This window comes from Balaenoptera borealis (genome assembly GCF_965194805.1).
Source record: "Balaenoptera borealis genome assembly, chromosome: 20".
NCBI classification, from domain to species: domain Eukaryota; kingdom Metazoa; phylum Chordata; class Mammalia; order Artiodactyla; family Balaenopteridae; genus Balaenoptera; species Balaenoptera borealis.
In genome coordinates this window covers 58,131,387-58,149,934 of record NC_138879.1, presented here as the reverse complement: position 1 = coordinate 58,149,934, position 18,548 = coordinate 58,131,387, and positions in this window count along the sequence as shown.

Genomic DNA, 18,548 nt, shown 5'->3' with positions numbered 1-18,548 from the left:
TGTTCTGCCCATTACCCTTAACTCTCATGTGCTTTAATTTCTTCCCCTGGTTCTGTGTCTCCACCCAGCCCTTGTGTTTGAACTGTAGACTGGTTTCCTTTCCAAGAAATCCATCTGATTTTTATTATTCACCTTTTCAACATCTTGCACTATAGCAATTACTTCTCTGATGTCACTTCATTCTTAGAATATTGAGTATTGAAACCTAAAAAAAAAAAGTACCTATTTTAATCATGGGTTTCAGCACATTTTAAGAGCAACTGATGAGAAAAAAGGTGTGTTTCTGGGTATTATTCTACGGGGGAAGAGCTGGGAAGATGAGGGTAGGATGATTCCTAACCAATATCTTGTGAAGTGGACACCGAGATGTGATCTGCATGATGTGATGAAGATAAAGGAAAGAAGAAGAAGAAAGGTATACTCTGCTTCACTCTCAAGGCAGACAAGCTAAGGGCCTTTAATATATGATATTTTAAGTCTGTATCAAAAGTTTGGGGATTACAAATCAAGAAATAAATCAGTTATAAAATTGATACTTTCCACCATTAAAAAAAAAACACAAAACAAGCAGCAAGCACTTTTGGACTTTAAGAGGCTATTAAATACATTGTATATCAAAATGTGTGATGTGGTCAAGGCTGTAATCACAAGAAAATGCAGAGTTTAAATGAATTATTTAGATAAGGAGAATGAATGTAATTAAATATTCAACTCAAGGAGGTAGAAAATAACTTAAAATAAATGAGAAAATTAGAGGAAGTTAAGCAGAAATTACTACCTCAAGACAAAAAAAAAATCCCCAGAGTTGATAAATAATTATAAGAACTGATTTCTTTGAAAACACTAATGAGATGGACATTTCTCTGGAAAGATTAGTCAAGGGGAAGAAAAGAACAAAATAAGGGTGGGCGAAGAAATTTACATATATAGCGGAGACTGAGAAATGAGAGAAGTTTACATTCCAGCCCATGTTAATAGTCTTTAAAACCTGGATGAAATGGGCAACTTACAAAGAATACAAAACTTCCCTAAGGAAAATTAGGTAAATAACGAAGAAAAAAAATTGAAAAGTTGTCAAAGAACCATTTCTCCACAAAGTATCTAGGCCTAGGAAGTTTTATGGATAAGTTCTTTCCAAGACTCTACAAAACATCTTTATTGTTTAAATCACTTCTGGGCAGAGAGAAAAAAGGAAAGTTACCTAATCCGCTTTAAAATAGTTAAGATAACCTTAAATGTGAAACTGGAGAGAGAGTATCTTTCAAAAGAAAACTGTTTATCAGCTTTTCTTATTAATATGAATAGAAAAAAAAAATCCTCTCATATCAGTAAATAAAATATACCACTTGACCAGGTAGGTTTTTCTCTCTAGATTTACAGGGAATAGATTTTAACATGTAAATAACTGAAAGAGAAAAATTTCATTTCAATAAATTCCAAAAGACATTTTATAGAATTAATTTACATTCTTGACTTTAAATCAAAGAGCTCTGGGGACTTCCCTGGCGGTCCAGTGGTTAAGACTCCGTGCTTCCAATGCAGGGGGTGCGGGTTTGATCCCTGGTCAGGGAGTTAAGAAGATCCCACATGCCACGTGGTGCAGCCAGAAAAAAAAAAAAGAAACCCAAAACAAAGCAGGCTAATATACCTGAATATATATATATCTATATATTCACCCCTTTCAGCATAGAGTTCTGTAAGTTCTGACAAACATATACGGTCACCACCACAATCGCTATATAGCACAGTTCCATCACCCCCCAAATTCCTTTGTGCCCCTTTGTAGTCAGCCCCTCTCCCCACCCCCGACCCTGCCAATCCCGATCTGATTTCTGCCCTTATAGTTCTGCCTTTCCCAGAATGTCAAAAGAACGGAATCATATAAGTGTATAGCCTTTTGAGTCTGGTTTTTTTTTCACTGAACATAGTGCATTTGGAATTCATCTGTATTTTACATGTATCAGTAGCTCATTCCTTTTTATTGCTCATGGAATGCCATTGTTTGGATTTGGGTAATTGCCAGTTTGGCAGGGTTCTGAAGAAAGTCACTCTAAATGGTCACATACAGGTTTTGCGTGAACATATATTGCCACCTTTCTTGAGTAAATATTTGGCCAACCCAATACTTGAGACTAGGACCAGTGGGTCACGTGGGAAATTTGCATTTATATTTATAGGAAACCGAACCAATTTCCAAAGTGACTGTACCATCGATGTGGCACTTCGAGGTGAAGCAGGCAGGCGTGAAAACCTTGTCTAGGGTCATGGTGTATTCCTGATTCTCTCTTTGCTCCCTCAGTCCATCCTTTGCCCTGTTCTGCACCCTGGGGCTTTCCCCTCACTGGCTGTATCATCTTAATTTCCTCGGACCGGCCCTTGGCTGGGTTTGCCAGTGGAAGGCCCTGGCAGAAGGTTGGGGGGTTGCCATCTTGGTCTTCTACCCACCCGCCTCTCTCAGCCCCTACTCCTTGGCTACATGTATTTCCCCACGTCCCAGCCCAGAGCCTGGTGCATACCGGGGGGTCCACCACTGTTTGGCAAACAAATATTGGATGTCTTCTCAAGACCTATCACAACACAACCCTGTCCAGAGTATGCCACTTTCCCCAGTAGAAACCATCTCCATCGGGTGGCCATCCCCCCGTCCTCCATCTATGCCAGGCCCAATTCACTGCTCCGCACAGCAGAATATGACATCAGCAAACTCCTCGGCTAAAATGTACTTATTCTTTAAGATCCTTCTCAGCTCTAATGAGGAATCTTTGTCATTGCTGGAGGAGGTCATTGCGAGGATGTGACTGCTGGTGGGCCTTGAGCTGGACCCCCGCAATCGAAGGCTCCTCTCCCCTCCCGCATCCTCGGAATGTGCGTTCTGCCCATGGTTCCCACGCTGGGAGCTGTTTTCAAGGACGCAGCCTTGAGAGAGCAGGGTGTGCGTAAAACCATCTGCACTGTGTACGTGACTGAACCCAGGTAAGGCCTCTGTATAAACTTTCAGATTTAAACACAAGCCTGGTATCTAAGTGCCCTTGCTTATTCATCCTGCCACCTACCACCCTGGAGTGTGCTTTGCCTCTTTCTTCTCTCTCCTTGTCCTCTGTGTACAGGGACCAGTCTCAGATTTCACCCAGGAAGCTCTCGAGGTTTCAAGCCAACAGTTATATCATCTGCCTTTCTTCGAAATTTTTAGCACCTACGTTTAACTGGCGCCAGATAAAAAAAGCACTGTGCTCTCTTTTGCATCACTTACTGTTGTTTTGGAAGTGTTGGTCATGACTGAAATCCCAACTGAATCACGACTTTCATGAGACCAGTGACCAGGCTGGGCCTGAGCACAGCGTGAAAGCCCAGTGTTTACTGGTAACTGATTAATGTGTGACATCTTTAGTTTTTGCGGGGTGGCCTTTGACACCAGAAAACCATGCACGAAGCTGAAATCCTTGATTTGAAAACTGCAGAAAAGGCTCTGGTGCCTGAAGATGTGGGGCTGCGTCGGCCCTCTTGCCTCTCCTTGGAGAATCTGTACCTTAGGGTCACGCGGTGGATTGTCAGTTCCCATGGGCAGAATCTGCCTGAATATAAGCCAGTATCTTTAAGTGAGACAACCCAGAAAGAGTTATACTTTTCTATAAACTTGTTTATTGGTTTTCTGAGAGGTGGCCAGATGGGGGTAATTTGCCAGCTTAAATAGATTAGATATTGATGGAATACCATCTTCCCTCCTTCCTGGGGCACCCTTTGAGCATGCCCTGACCCCCTCTTTGCTTTATCTCTCTCCCTAGCACTTATCGTTATATGACAAACTGTATATTTCATTTGTTCATTTCTTTGTCTTCTTCCATGACAACAGGAATTTGTGTTTCATTCACAGCTGTGTCCTTAGTGCCTGGAACAGTGCCAGGCACTGAATGAATGGATGCATGAGTGAATGGATGCACGAATGAATGAAATGATGCATGCATGAATGAATGAATGAATGAATGAATGGATGCATGAGTGAATGGATGCACGAATGAATGAAATGATGCATGCATGCATGAATGAATGAATGAATGAATGGATTCATGAGTGAGTGGGTGCACGAATGAATGAGTGCCTCTGTCAAGAACCAGCAAAGACTTGGTGATGAGTGGTTGACACACAGTGGGTGAGCCCAGTAGTCTGTTCATGGTTCTCTCCAGCACCATGTGGAAGTGGGTGATATAGCAAGCACTCCTGGTGCCCTCAGCGCAACTCCTGGGCTAAGCTCTGATTTCAGCCCAGCTGCAGCACCCGGAATTCTGGGCAAGCTCAGCTTGACCTCTCTCATGTGCGATGGGAAGGGCCTTTCCCTCTCTTCCCTGGAGCCTCCTCTGATGCATAGGAACCTGGTGGGCCTGGTCAGGGGCAGCCTCAACGCACCTAAGCAAACAACCCTTGAGGCAACCCTCCCCCTATGAGCTGGTGGATAAAGGCTCCAGAATTGTGTTGTTGGTGGGCCATTCTAGAAGCGCTCCGTATGCATCGCAGAAGGTCTTTCTGGCGCTATATAGTTTTTTTCCTCCTTCTCTGAATCACTCTTCTTCCTCCCTTCTTCTTGCTTCCTGGGGCACGTCCCATACAAACTACCTTGTCTCAGGGTTTGCTTTTAGGGAAACTCTAACTGAAACAGTAGGGAGTTTAGATTTGCCAAAGGAAGAGTTACGGACTCAAACTCCAGCCGGCCCACCTCTCCAAAATTATTGTGTTAGCATTAGGTTGGGAGTCAGAACTGAGATGCTCCTTCCGGCTGTATGAAAGCTTTTGACTCACTGGGCAGTGCCAATGCTATCAAATGCACTTAAGGCCCCATCCTGAAAGTCACACTTTTTGGAAAAGCCACCTCAATTCTTTTTTTTTTTTTAATTAATTAATTTATTTATTTATTTTTGGCTGCGTTGGGTCTTCGTTTCTGTGCGAGGGCTTTCTCTAGTTGCGGCAAGTGGGGGCCACTCCTCATCGCGGTGCGCGGGCCTCTCACTATCGCGGCCTCTCTTGTTGCGGAGCACAGGCTCCAGACGCACAGGCTCAGTAGTTGTGGCTCACGGGCCCAGTTGCTCCGCGGCATGTGGGATCTTCCCAGACGAGGGCTCGAACCCATGTCCCCTGCATTGGCAGGCAGATTCTCAACCACTGCGCCACCAGGGAAGCCCCACCTCAATTCTCGATGCACGTTTCTCTGTGCGTCTGACTTAAGACTTCTCATTTTCCTGTGAATGGGAACACTTTGGAGTTGGCAAGTCCAGTGCGTTTCTCCTCCCTCCTGTTTCTGGTGAACTCGGAGTTGCTCTCATTCACAGGTGCACAGCTCAGACAGAGCACACAGGTGGGAGGTACATAAAGCAGCCGCTCGGAGGCCAGACAGGGCCTCCACTCCCTGGCTGACAGCACCTGAGGTGAGCCTGGCCTTGGCGTGTCAACTCTACCGCCAAAACCCTCCTACCGGAGGGTCCTTCCAACTGGGCTTTAGGGCACCTGTGTAAGTGTATGACTTGAGTTTCATTTTTCAACGATTGAACTATTTCAAATTAATTGGAAAAAAAGCCACTCACCAGCTCAAAACTATCTTATGTCAAATCCAACAACATGGAGATCAGTGCATTATTTTTGTCTCTCATGACTCTGCCTGAGGCCACTCCTACCATTGTTCTGCTTACTTGTGAACATGCTATAGATATGTCTTTGATAAGATACGTTGTGTCTTTGATAAAATACCTCGAGTCTTGGAACTGGAAAAGAGTCAAACCCACACATGCCCACTCAGGTGAGATTGCAAAAGACAATGCATGTCTGCACCATGCATGTGATACCTGCCTGTTTTAATCATGTCACCCTAATGAACTGTGAGATGACAGGTCCTATGAGGATAAAACTGTATGATTGGTTTTTTGGGGGTAGGTTTTGGGTGCTTGTCATCTGACTTTCTTAGTTAAAAAAATTTTAGATACTGTTAGTGATCCAACTTTCTGCTGCCCCTCGTGCAGCCTTCTGGACGGTTTCCCTGAAAACTGTCTTGAGATTGTTGACCCAAGATGTCAAAAGCAAACAATAGACAAATCTATCTTTACAGTGATTTACTCATGGAATTTTGGGTTTTCTGCACAACCAACCAAAACATGGAGAACAAATCGATCGCTAAAGCTGATATATGACTGCAACTCTTGACCTTCAGCTCTGATTTGAGGTATTTCTATTTATCAAAATTGCCTCCTTTATCATTAGTTTGTGGTGTACTTTTGAACTTACAAATAGCTAATGGTAAATACTGCCTTTTTCTATTTAATATACTGAGGATCTGTGTAAAATTTAATTTTATAGGGCTCTTGCTGCTAAAAGAAAAATTCTGAAAACCACTCGTAGGCACATCCTGGGGGATGGAGTGAACTCGTATTCGTGAGATGAAAAAGCATGGTCTCCTCAAAGTCTGATTAGCTATTACCTGTCACCTGGGCTCACTCCCAATCACCCCAGCTCTTTTACTTCTCTTTACAATCACTGGCCTCTTAGTCTTTTTCTACTGGAGGTGGAGAGGAAAATAAACGTGATATATCAGAAATTAAAAGGACATTATTAAGGGTGCACTGTTCAGTTGGTAAACACTTTCTGGAGGTCAGATTGCTGCCCATATTGGGTTTGGCTGGTTAAATTGCAAGGCTTGGGATGTTAAACAGTGGAAGTAAGACATTGTTACCTATAGTTGCTCCTTCATCCTCTACATTTTATCCTAAAGCCTATGAGTTATCCTGCACATTTTTATTTGGAAGCCTGTCATTTATCCTGTCTGTTTACCCTGAAGCCCATGTTTTTTCAATAATTAAAAGATCAAGTCTAGTACTTCAGATCATCTTCCTCCTCCTCATCATAAACCAGAACCTAAACTGACATTCTTCATGATGCAAAACGTACACACACAGATGCGCAGTTGTTATCTTTTTTTTTTTTTTTTTTTGCATTTAAGCCATAGGGGGGAAAAAAAAACAAATGAGAAGTTCTTTCAAAATGAAAGAATAAAGTTCAATGCAAATATGACTAATGACTTTCGTGTGAATATTGTCTGTTCAGCACCAGTTAGTAAGGGTTTTTTTTTTTTTTTTCCTGAAGGGATCATACAGAAGAATCTTACACAGCATGTCTGGGTCCGAGGCTAAATCTGGACAATTTGGAGATGTGGAAAGAGATGAACCAGTTGGAATGGATGAAGGTGATACCGTAGGAGCCAGACCCATGATGTAGTGGGCACTCGGGCTTAACTGAATTTCCGTATATGGAGATGATTTCTTATCCACCAATTTCATGCCAACAGTTTATTTAAAGCCAGTGATTTGGAACTTGGAATTTAGAGTCATGCTATAAATGATGCCTAGACTCTTTCTGCTTGTGCTACATATTACAGTTGCCCTGCACAGAGTAACCCCAAAGAAAGTTGGAAATAGTGGTTGTGGTACAGAGAGGACCGTTACTCTGAACCGTCAGTCTACTCTCAGGGTAAGAAAATTGGGTAGGATTAAAGCAGTAAAAGAAATGAAACACAAATGGAAGGAGTATGTAGACAGCATTGCTATGGCTTTTAACTATTTATGCAAAGCATAACCTAATAGGAATTAGAAAACCCAGGTTCTGCCACTAACCACACATGGGACTTGGATAAGCCTGTTAACCTCTCCCCTTGGTTATGACACGATGTCAAGCCTGTCCCTGTGCAGACCCGCAAGGATGGTGACAAGTGGGGAGTAATGCCGACTCTTTTCATCTTAAATGTGCAACCATAAGTGTCAAGTGGGTAGACAGCCCTACGTGCCCTAGCTGGGAGCGTGTTCTAGCTCCCAACCTCCAACATGACTGTTTCACGTTTCCTTCCTCAGGCACCAATGTTTCCTCCTTTTTCTCAGAGAACAGAAGCAACCAAATGCAACCCCCCTCATGGCTCTCCCACCTAATCTGCCCACCTAACTGCACCGGGACCCAAACGCTCTGCCTTCTTCCTGACGTGATGTTGAGGCATCATGTTCTTCCTGATGATGCACTAACTATCTGTCTTCTGATCAAAGGTCTTCCCCTCCATTAATCCACTGGGTTTCAGGTCCTCTTCCCTCTTTACGAGCATTGCTTCCGCAACGGTTCCTCTTCCCTCTCCTTTATCATCAACTTTTCCCGTCTACTGGCTCATTCCATTCAGCATATAAAGATGCTACATCTCCTATCTTGTAAAAGCCTCCCTGGACCACGTAGCTCTCTTCAGTTAATGTCCTGTGTCTCTACAAGCCCCTACAGCAGAACGACTCTGGGGAGTTTTCTGTAGTTGCTGTATCCACAGCCTCTCTTCCCATTCTCTCTCTGACCCACTCCAATCAGACCACTTCACTGACAATTTCTTTTGTCAAGTCACCAACGACCTTCATGTCGCCAAATTCAGTGGTCATTTTTCTGTCTTCATCTTACTAAATATATCAGCAGCATTTGATGTAGTTACCCACTCCCTCCTGTGAGAGCGTTCCCTCCTTCACTTTGCTCCCAGGACACACACCAGAGGCTCCTGGAACCCTTCCTTTTGGTCTCTTCCGATGGTGCCACCTCCTCTTCCCTATCTACATGGGGTAGTTCTCCAGGGCTTTGCCCTTGGACCTCTTCTCTTGTCTCACCCATCCCTGGGCGCCTTTACCCATTCCCATGGTTTTCTGTCTATAGGCTGATAACTCCTAAATTTATATCTCAATCTTAACTTCTTCTCTCAACTTGAACTTGGCATATCCAGTGGTCTCTTGGACATTTCTGTTTGGATGAATCGTAGACATCTCAAACTTTACATGCCTAAAACTTTGCTTTTGATTTCTGCCTACCTCTCCTCCTCCTCAAATGAAACCAAAAGCAAATGAATACACACCACCTATTACTTTCCTGGTCTTCAGGATCTTAAAAATGGCGGCATGAGTCTTTCAGTGGCTCAGACCCTGAACCTTAGAGTCATCCTTGACATCTTTCTTTTTATAGACTCAGCATCCAACCCACTGGCAAATTCTGTCAGCTTTGTCTTAAGAGTATATCACACATATGGCGAGCTCTCACCACCTCCGCTGCTGGCCCATGAGTCTCTCCTGAACTATGTCAATAATCTCCAGAATGTCCCATTCCCTGCACAGAAGCCAGAAAGTTAATACTCCCTAGATCTTATCACTCCTCCGCTTGCAAAAAAGCTTCCAAACACATCGAACTTATATTTTTGTATCAGTGTCAAGAATAAGTAACATTCTATTGTCTCCAGGACGGAAGATGTGATGCACAATGAGATGAGATAAGATGGACTCTTACTTCTCTTTCAGAGATATAATTTCTCCTGAAATCCTATTGGGAGTTTACTTTTTTAAAAAAAATTAATTAATTTATTTATTATTTATTTTTGGCTGTGTTGGGTCTTCGTTTCTGTGCGAGGGCTTTCTCCAGTTGCGGCGAGTGGGGGCCACTCTTCATCGCGGTGCGCGGGCCTCTCACTGTCGCGGCCTCTCTTGTTGCGGAGCACAGGCTCCAGACGCGCAGGCTCAGTAGTTGTGGCTCACGGGCCCAGTTGCTCCGCGGCATGTGGGATCCTCCCAGACCAGGGCTCGAACCCGTGTCCCCTGCATTAGCAGGCAGATTCTCAACCACTGCGCCACCAGGGAAGCCCGGGAGTTTACTGTTTTTTTTAATTGTCAAGTTTTACTGGATTTCTTTTTCTTTCTTTTTTTTTTTTTGGCTGCGTTGGGTCTTTGTTGCTGTGCGTGGGCTTTCTCTAGTTGCGGGGAGCTGGGGCTACTCTTCGTTGCGATGCATGGGCTTCTCATTGCGGTGGCTTCTTGCTGCGGAGTACAGGCTCTAGGTGTGTGGGCTTCATAAGTTGTGGCACGTGGGCTCAGTAGTTGTGGCTCATGGGCTCTAGAGCACAGGCTCAGCAGTTGTGGAGCACGGGCTTAGTTGCTCCGCGGCATGTGGGATCTTCCCGGACCAGGGCTCGAACCCGTGTCCCCTGCATTGGCAGGCGGATTCTCAACCACTGCGCCACCAGGGAAGCCCTGGATTTCTTTTAGGAAGTCTATTCAAAGGAAGCACTAGATCCCACGCCTTCAGCTCACGACCCGGCCCCGCTTTTGACATCCCGCTGTGTGTCTCTTGTCACCTGGTAATTTTCCTCCAGGCAACCTAAGACCTCTTACGTATCAGGGGATGGAAGAAGTGAAGAAGTGTGTTTGGGCTGCTGTTCAGATCCCCAAGCCCAGAGAAATGGGGGTAAGGTAAGTGGATTTTCTCCAGGTTTACTTCATCAGATTATAGATGGAAAGCAGGAAACAGGAAGCTGCCTCTGGAAACAGCCAGAGTAGAAAATGCCAGCTCTTCATTATTAGCTGTAGCAGCTGGCGGCCGGGGGTGGGGTGGAGGGAGGGAGCCAGACTCACCAGTGCCCTTTCTTTACTTTGTAAACCACCATGGCTCCAGCAGCCAAATCCCTGAGCTGGGATCCCAGCCGCACACAGACATCTGATGGCAGCATGCTTGCAGAGGCGTCAGAGGATCCTGCATTCCTCGACACCTCCAGCCAGTTTCTCTGCGGCTTATATTTGCCTTCAGTTCCTGCTGCTTCAAAATAGTGGGGTTTCCTCTTCTCTTTTAGTGCATTTTCCCTTTGAGGCTGGTGACCTACATGTGAATAAGCTCTTACCTCCACTAGCATGAACCTGCTTTATATTTTCCAGAAATTCCACAACGTTTCTGGCAGAGGATACAATGCTCCCTCAGTTTCCAGTAGCGCTGTGCATTTTCCCCTAACGTCTAGGCTAGAGTCTTTGGTCAACTCAAGAGGAATTGGGAATGGGAGGAGGGAGTAGTTGAATTCTTTGGGCTCAGATTCCCTTCTAGGACTGGAAATCTCTGCTAAGTTTGTTTTTTTTTTAAATAAATATTTATTTATTTATTTATTTTTGGCTGTGTTGGGTCTTTGTTGCTGCACGCAGGCTTTCTCTAGTTGCGGCGAGCGGGGGCTACTCTTCGTTGCGGTGCGTGGCCTTCTCATTGCAGTGCCTTCTCTTGTTGCGGAGCATGGGCTCTAGGCACACAGGCTCAGTAGTTGTGGCTTGTGGGCTCTAGAAAGCAGACTCAGTAGTTGTGGCGCACGGGCTTAGTTGCTCTGTGGAATGTGGGATCTTCCCGGACCAGGGCTGGAATCTGTGTCCCCTGCATTGGCAGGCGGATTCTTAACCACTGTGCCACCAGGGAAATACCATCTGCTAAGTTTTTATTTAATTCCCGGGTACATCTTTTCTTCTTAGATACTAAGCTCCTTGATGATATATTTCTTTGGTTCATCAGAGCCTTGAGCATATAAGACATTCAGTAAATATTTGCTGAGTGAGTGAACTGAACGATGGGCTTTAGAGGGTATTCACTTTAATTTCATCACCTAGATGGCCCCCAGTGTTGAAGATGCTGCTTTTCAATCTTGGCTTTCTCCTGGTGACACCCTGTCAAAGTTAGTCACTGGTTGTAAAGGAAGACTCACCCTTGGACTGTGATGTTTCGCATCTACCTGGCCCTGGGCTCAGCTAGACTTTGTCACCGCAGGCTGCAGGCAGGCCATTGCTGCAGGACAAAGACGCCGACCCCAGGAGCAAACTCCATACATGGTTCCCTACGCAGAACCCAGCAGGAAAGATGCAAGAATGACAATCGGGTTGCTCAGTGGGTTCTGCGTTGTGGATAAAGAACAATTCCTGACAAAATGAGGAGGTTGAAGCCGTTTGGAGATTAAAAAAAAATACTGCCTGTCATTCTATGGCACGGAGCTATATTCGAATTTTATCTGGTGGATGTGATTCTCTTTGATCAGGTTGGCCGTTTGAAGGGATTTGGAGCAGAAGAGATAATCCCAACTTTGAGCATAAATCAGGGGCTGTGGGTTGCTGGATGCCTGGCACTTTCTTATGATAATGTATGATTGGGGGATGATGGGGAAAATACCAGATTATCTTATGATAATGTATGATTGGGGGATGATGGGGAAAACCACCAGATTATTTTATGATAATGTATGATTGGGGGATGATGGGGAAAACCACCAGATTATCTTATGATAATGTATGATTGGGGGATGATGGGGAAAATACCAGATTATCTTATGATAATGTACGATTGGGGGTTGATGGGGAAAATACCAGATTATCTTATGATAATGTATGATTGGGGGATGATGGGGAAAACCACCAGATTATCTTATGATAATGTATGATTGGGGGATGATGGGGAAAACCACCAGATTATTTTATGATAATGTATGATTGGGGGTTGATGGGGAAAACCACCAGATTATCTTATGATAATGTATGATTGGGGGATGATGGGGAAAACCACCAGATTATTTTATGATAATGTATGATTGGGGGATGATGGGGAAAACCACCAGATTATCTTATGATAATGTATGATTGGGGGATGATGGGGAAAACCACCAGATTATCTTATGATAATGTATGATTGGGGGATGGTGGGGAAAACCACCAGATTATCTTATGATAATGTATGATTGGGGGATGATGGGGAAAACCACCAGATTATCTTATGATAATGTATGATTGGGGGTTGATGGGGAAAACCACCAGATTATTTTATGATAATGTATGATTGGGGGATGATGGGGAAAATACCACAGCCTTATCTCAGTGCAGCAGCAGCCAAGGGGGGGAAAGAGTCTTGAGCCCAAAGGGAAGGGGGGGCGGTGGGGGCATAAGAGTAGGTTTTTGTTTTATTGTTTTTAAAGAAATTGTGAAACTGAGCTAAAAATGCTCTGGGCCACGGCTAGAAATGCAGCATTTCAGAACTTGACAGTGGCCAAGAACCAAAATAGCCTGGCAGAAGTGACTGCAACCCTTTCTCCCTGATCCTGTTTGCTGTTGCTAGAATTTCAGGGAACACTAAGCCCTCTTTCTGGGGATCCCTTAGGTGTGAATATGGGAGAAGAAACTTCGACCTGCCTCCTGTGGCCTCTCCTGTTAACACTCGAGACCTAAGGGAAATTCTTGTCTTCTGGGAGGCGCACACACTGTGGTCTGGGACCACAGGTTACTCTCGGAAGGATCCAGGGGGTTACCTGGGACCCCTGGGAGCACAGAGCCATTCTGCACCAGAGCGAAGGAGCAGAATCTACCTGCACTGCCTTAGCGCATGGTACTCCATCTTTATAGCTGCAAAAAAGAAAGAAAATGGAAATGAGTGTGATCTTAGACAGATAGTGTATTACCACTGATTTAATTTTTAACCATGTGAATTCCAGTGTCTGGCGCAGTGCTTCCAATGGCCTCTGCCTGCTTCACTGGCCTCTGGGACACATGTCCACAGGTACCTCTTTCCTCTAACTAAGGCCAGAAAGACGATGGGGTGATGGGGACAAGAGACTTCTAAAATAAGAAATGCATAAATCAACTATACTCCAATAAAAGTTAATTAAAAAAAAACAAAAAACAAAAAGAAATGCAGTCAAGTGACCAATTCCTCCATAAAAGGTGGGAGCAAATAATCCCGCTGACAAGAACACACAGAAAATTAGCTAACAGTATTTTCTTTGGATTATTCAATGAGGCAGCTCTCCATTGTCCAGAGGATGGGCAGTGTCAGACCAAAAAGTAGGGTTTTGAGGGCTTTCTTTTGTGGTTAGACTGCCGCCGGCCAGGAGTTCACAGGATGGGCATTGACAGCTCTTGACGCTCTGGTATTAAAATTTCTGGTCTTTGTCCCAGTTTCCTCACCATTGACCACGGAGTGTTGCAGCTCTGAATCACGGGTCCTTTCATACTTCAGAGAAGGAGGGGTCCTACCCCAGGGGAGGGGACCTCATGGCCTCCTGAGCCTGAGCCACTAACAGACACTGCCCTCCGGGTGATGATCCTCTTTCTTGCTGAGGTGACTTGGGACCATGTTTAATTTCTTCTAGAGACAACGCAAACACAAGAAAGGGGCCTTTCTTAAGCCTTGTCACCCCTGCTTCACCATCTAAGCAGCATTGCAAAATGCCTTAATCGCTAACATTTATTGCCCACTGAGTACATGTCAGACACTATTTTATTTTTATTTATTTATTTTTAACATCTTTTTTGGAGTACAATTGCTCTACAATGGTGTGTTAGTTTCTGCTTTATATCAAAGTGAATCAGCTATGCATATACATACATCCCCATATCCCCTCCCTCTTGCCTCTCCCTCCCACCCTCCCTATCCCACTCCTCTAGGTGGTCACAAAGCACCAAGCTGATCTCCCTGTGCTATGTGGCTGCTTCCCACTAGCTATCTATTTTACATTTGGTAGTGTATATATGTCCATGCCACTCTCTCACTTCGTCCCAGCTTACCCTTCCCCCTCCCAGTGTTCTCAAGTCCATTCTCTACGTCTGCGTCAGACACTATTTTAAATGCTTATGTGCTTTATCTTATAAAACCAGAAAGGGAAAGAAAGAACTAGATGTAACAATCTCAATCTACGTCTGCAAAGTCTAGATGCTGACCTAGAAACAATTTAGGAGAAATAATCCCAATCCTCTCCTCCCCACTCTCCTTATTGTCTGTGCTCCTAAGAGACCAACTCCAGTTAAGTGGAAATTTATACTTCTGAACCTCTAAAGGTTTTAAAATCTTTCCTCCCCCCTAAATTTGGTACAGGCCTATGATCTGTGCAAAAGTTCACACATTTCTTCTGATTTAATAAAATGGAGGTGAACAACAAGGTCCTATTGTAGAGCACAGGGAACTATATTCAATATCCTGTGATAAACCACAACGGAAAAGAATATGAAAAAGAATGTATATATATGTATAAGTGAATCACTTTGCTGTACAGCAGGAATTAATACAACATTGTATATCAACTATACTTCAATAAAATAAATTTTTCAAAAAATGGACAAAACTGTAAAAGTAAGAAGGTTCAGGTGTAATTGCTCAGAGAGTTGGGAAAAATGGACCAAACAGTCAGAAGGAGAAGCTCAATTGCAGAGACCTTATTTGATGAACATTTACAGAGGATCCCAGAACAAGGAGGCTGGGCTGGACCCTGCAGAGCTACCCTGCACATTTCCAATTTATAGAAAAGGCCCTCGCCCTTCACATTTCCCTTGTAAGGTGGGAAAGGGGCTTGGAGGACTCCCAGTGTAAAGGCTAAGATTGAGGAGCAAACAGAGAAGAACTAGAAATGAAAGCTGCTTTGTATTGATCATCATACTGGACTGTTGCAAAGGCCATGGAGAGAGAGCTGGGGCCAAGATAAGAGGCGCATTAGGAGATCAAAATCAACCGAGGAAGATGGTGGTGACCTACGGCAGATGTAACCCCAGGGAGAAAACAGGTCAGCCTCAAGTTCCAGGAAACACAAGAAGGCAATGACTACCCTTGTTCCTCTCACTGAGACTGAAGAGGATCCAGCAATTTGTAACTGGGTGGAAAGGGGGGCTTGGAAAGAAGTGGCCGGGCAGGCAGGCTTCTGAGAGACACATGCTGGGGACCACTGAGGTGGGCAGAGCCCGAGGCTGTCCCCCGGGTAGGTTCACTCTGGGAAGAGGGGAGGCACCTGGCTTAGAGGAAGCGCCCACATGAGCCCCGTCAGGGAGTAGAATTCAGGCATCATTCTGGGAAAGATGGACGACTCATCAAGGAAACTAGGGCACTTCTGGTCCTCAAGGGTCCTCCATTGCCCCCAGGGAAGGGGTCCTACGTGAGGTGAGTGAGGATTTCTTTCCTTTTTCTTGAGGTTGAGGTTGGGCAGTATTCTGTAATTGAATTCTCAGTATTTCTATAATTGGATTACTTAAGGGTGTTGACATTGTATGTAAGTTAAAATTCATAACAATCCCGAGGTAAGTATTTCAACTATTTCCTAGGATTTTAAGAAAGGGCAATGTATTGATTAGGAATATTATTTGGTGAAACAAAATACCTGCAAATTCACCAGGTAAAGGAGGGGAGGGGGTCAGAGTGTGCGGATGGCAGACTCTATTCCACCATTTCCTGTTTCCGGCGTGTTTATAGACTGACAGCCAATACTACTGTGTTTTAGAACAATTTGTATCTACTCACGTTCTTCCCCAGCTGAACCGCTCTTTTCTCTTCCTAGTATCCAAACCCTTACCATCTCTTCCATTTGAGGTTTCCCGTATTTTCACAGCTGGAGGTAACCTTTCCTTTCCTACCTGCCCCTGACACCCACTCTGCTTAGAATGTACCATTTAAAGATACTGGCTAACTTCTTGAAATTTTTATTTAGCATCATTCTTTATGTACACATCTGAGCTCCCTTCCAGACTGCTATCTCTTTAATATTTCTTGAATAAGTGTACGGGAGGTCAAAAAGTTTAGGAGGGAATAAAACAAATATAGGAGGCAACCAAAAATTTTGTTGAACAACGAATAAATCATATGTTTAGAATATGAATGAAACCCCTCAACGTGTGACTCTCTGAAATTTAGCTTTATGCAATATATCCAGTAATGCTGATCAAATGGACCTCATAACCTAACAAAGTTGACCCACTGAATGACAATGGAGAGAGTACTGAATTAGGAGCCAGGAGAACCAGGTTATAGACCCTGAACTGTTGCTATCTAGTTGGTTAACTTCAGATAATACATTTCACCTGTTATCTACCTTCCACTCCATCTTGAATAGAATAACATGGTTGAATGAGATGATTTTTTAGGACCCTTAAGGATGTCATGATGAAGGAATTAGTTCAGCAGGGTGTTTGGTGAGTCAACATTTAGGATAGAATCACATCAACCATTTCCATTGACCTGTAGAGTACTGGTGAATGGCTGCACAAGAATTCCATTGGGGAAAGGCCATGAAAATCTGGTCAGGAGTGGAGGCTTCTACAAAACTGGCTATAAAATATGAAAGAGTAAGCGAGGACAGCCATTCCTCATTAACCTGATGCTGAAGCAAACTTTCTGTCCCAAATCCAGATTTTTTTTTCCTAATAAGGTCCTAAACACTGATTTAGAAACATTTGGCACTTTGAATTTTTCAGGTATTTGCTATCTAAATAGGGTCAATACCATGAGCTAGAGACCCATCAGAAACATATTGTAGACAAATTAGTTGGGTTCTTTCTTGTTGCTGGGGCAGTTCTTAATGACACCAATACCTGGAGAGTCCAGCCTGATCCCAGATGCCACAGACAGCTTTTTTCTTTCTTACAAGTAAAGGCTCACTAGATAAATTACTTTTTCTTAGCCTAATGGATAGTCCTAACCTTGAAACTAATTTTTTTGGGCTAAAGATAACAATTATGGTGAATTACTTGACACCACAATCCAGGCAAATGAGGTAAAAATTTTTACCAAATATGCCTTATATATATACTACAACTCTATGGATTTTGTTAGACTCACAGTCTTTTATGGAGATGAAAAAATTGGAGCGCAGAGAGAGATGGGGTGCCCATTTCATTCTTTATTTGTAGAGTCCTGAGCAATGAATTGGATTAATAAACATTGATCCAATTGGATGTTAAGGTGACAAGTACACCACATAGCTAATGACCAATTGGTTATTTCTCCTGTTTGAATTGATTAGACCAGGTTAACTGATCAACAATTGGCTCCATTGCCTTCATATTTAACCATACTCTCAGTGACAACACAAAATCAAAGCCATTATCTAAATGGTTAACTCATTCTTCCCATCGTATATGTAGAAAGTAATTTTGTTTTATTTGGATGGTAGACCCACGTTGACAGATCCGGAGCAGCGCTCGATGCTTTGTATATTTTTAAACAATCAGGGTATCATCTTTGAAATGAATCCTCAATTTCTGCCTTCAAGGACACAATAGTTTATTCATATTAGAGAGAAAAATGTCACCCATTGCAGCTGGCTTCACCTTCTATCAAATTGCCTCGTGTTTGAAATTTTCTCTTTCTGTTGCCCTTAGGAAACATTAACTACATTCCTCTGTAGCGCTCATTCCCTCCACCAATGGGTTCATTTTCTACTGACTCAACTCACTGGGGCACTTCACCCCTGGGGTTTCTAAGGAAGCCTGAAATTAACACAGTCTTTTCTAATTAATCCTTCCAGAGTAAACCATTCCTTCTTGTACATCCAGAAAACTGTGAACATCTTTATCATCAGGCTCCCAAAGGCTTTCTTTCCTCATTAATTCTAAGTGACTTAGTTATTCTTCAATTTAAATAGAGACATGCCAAATTACAGGTCTAGACAAATGAAATGTGTATTTTTCCATCCTTAGCTTCCCTCACCCTCACTCGGTTTAATGTGCTTGGTTGGAAAGTTGCTAGTGAACAAACACAAAACACTTTTTGTAATAGGGTTCTCCGGAGAAAAAGAACCGATAGGGTATATATAGATACACAGAAGAGGAGAGCTTTACTATAGGAACTGACTCACATGATTATTACGGAGGCAGAGAAGTTCCAAGATGTGCCATCTGAAAGCTGGAGACCAGGAAAGCAGTGGCATAATTAAGTCTGAGTCCAAAGGCTTGAGAACAGAGGGAGCCGATGGT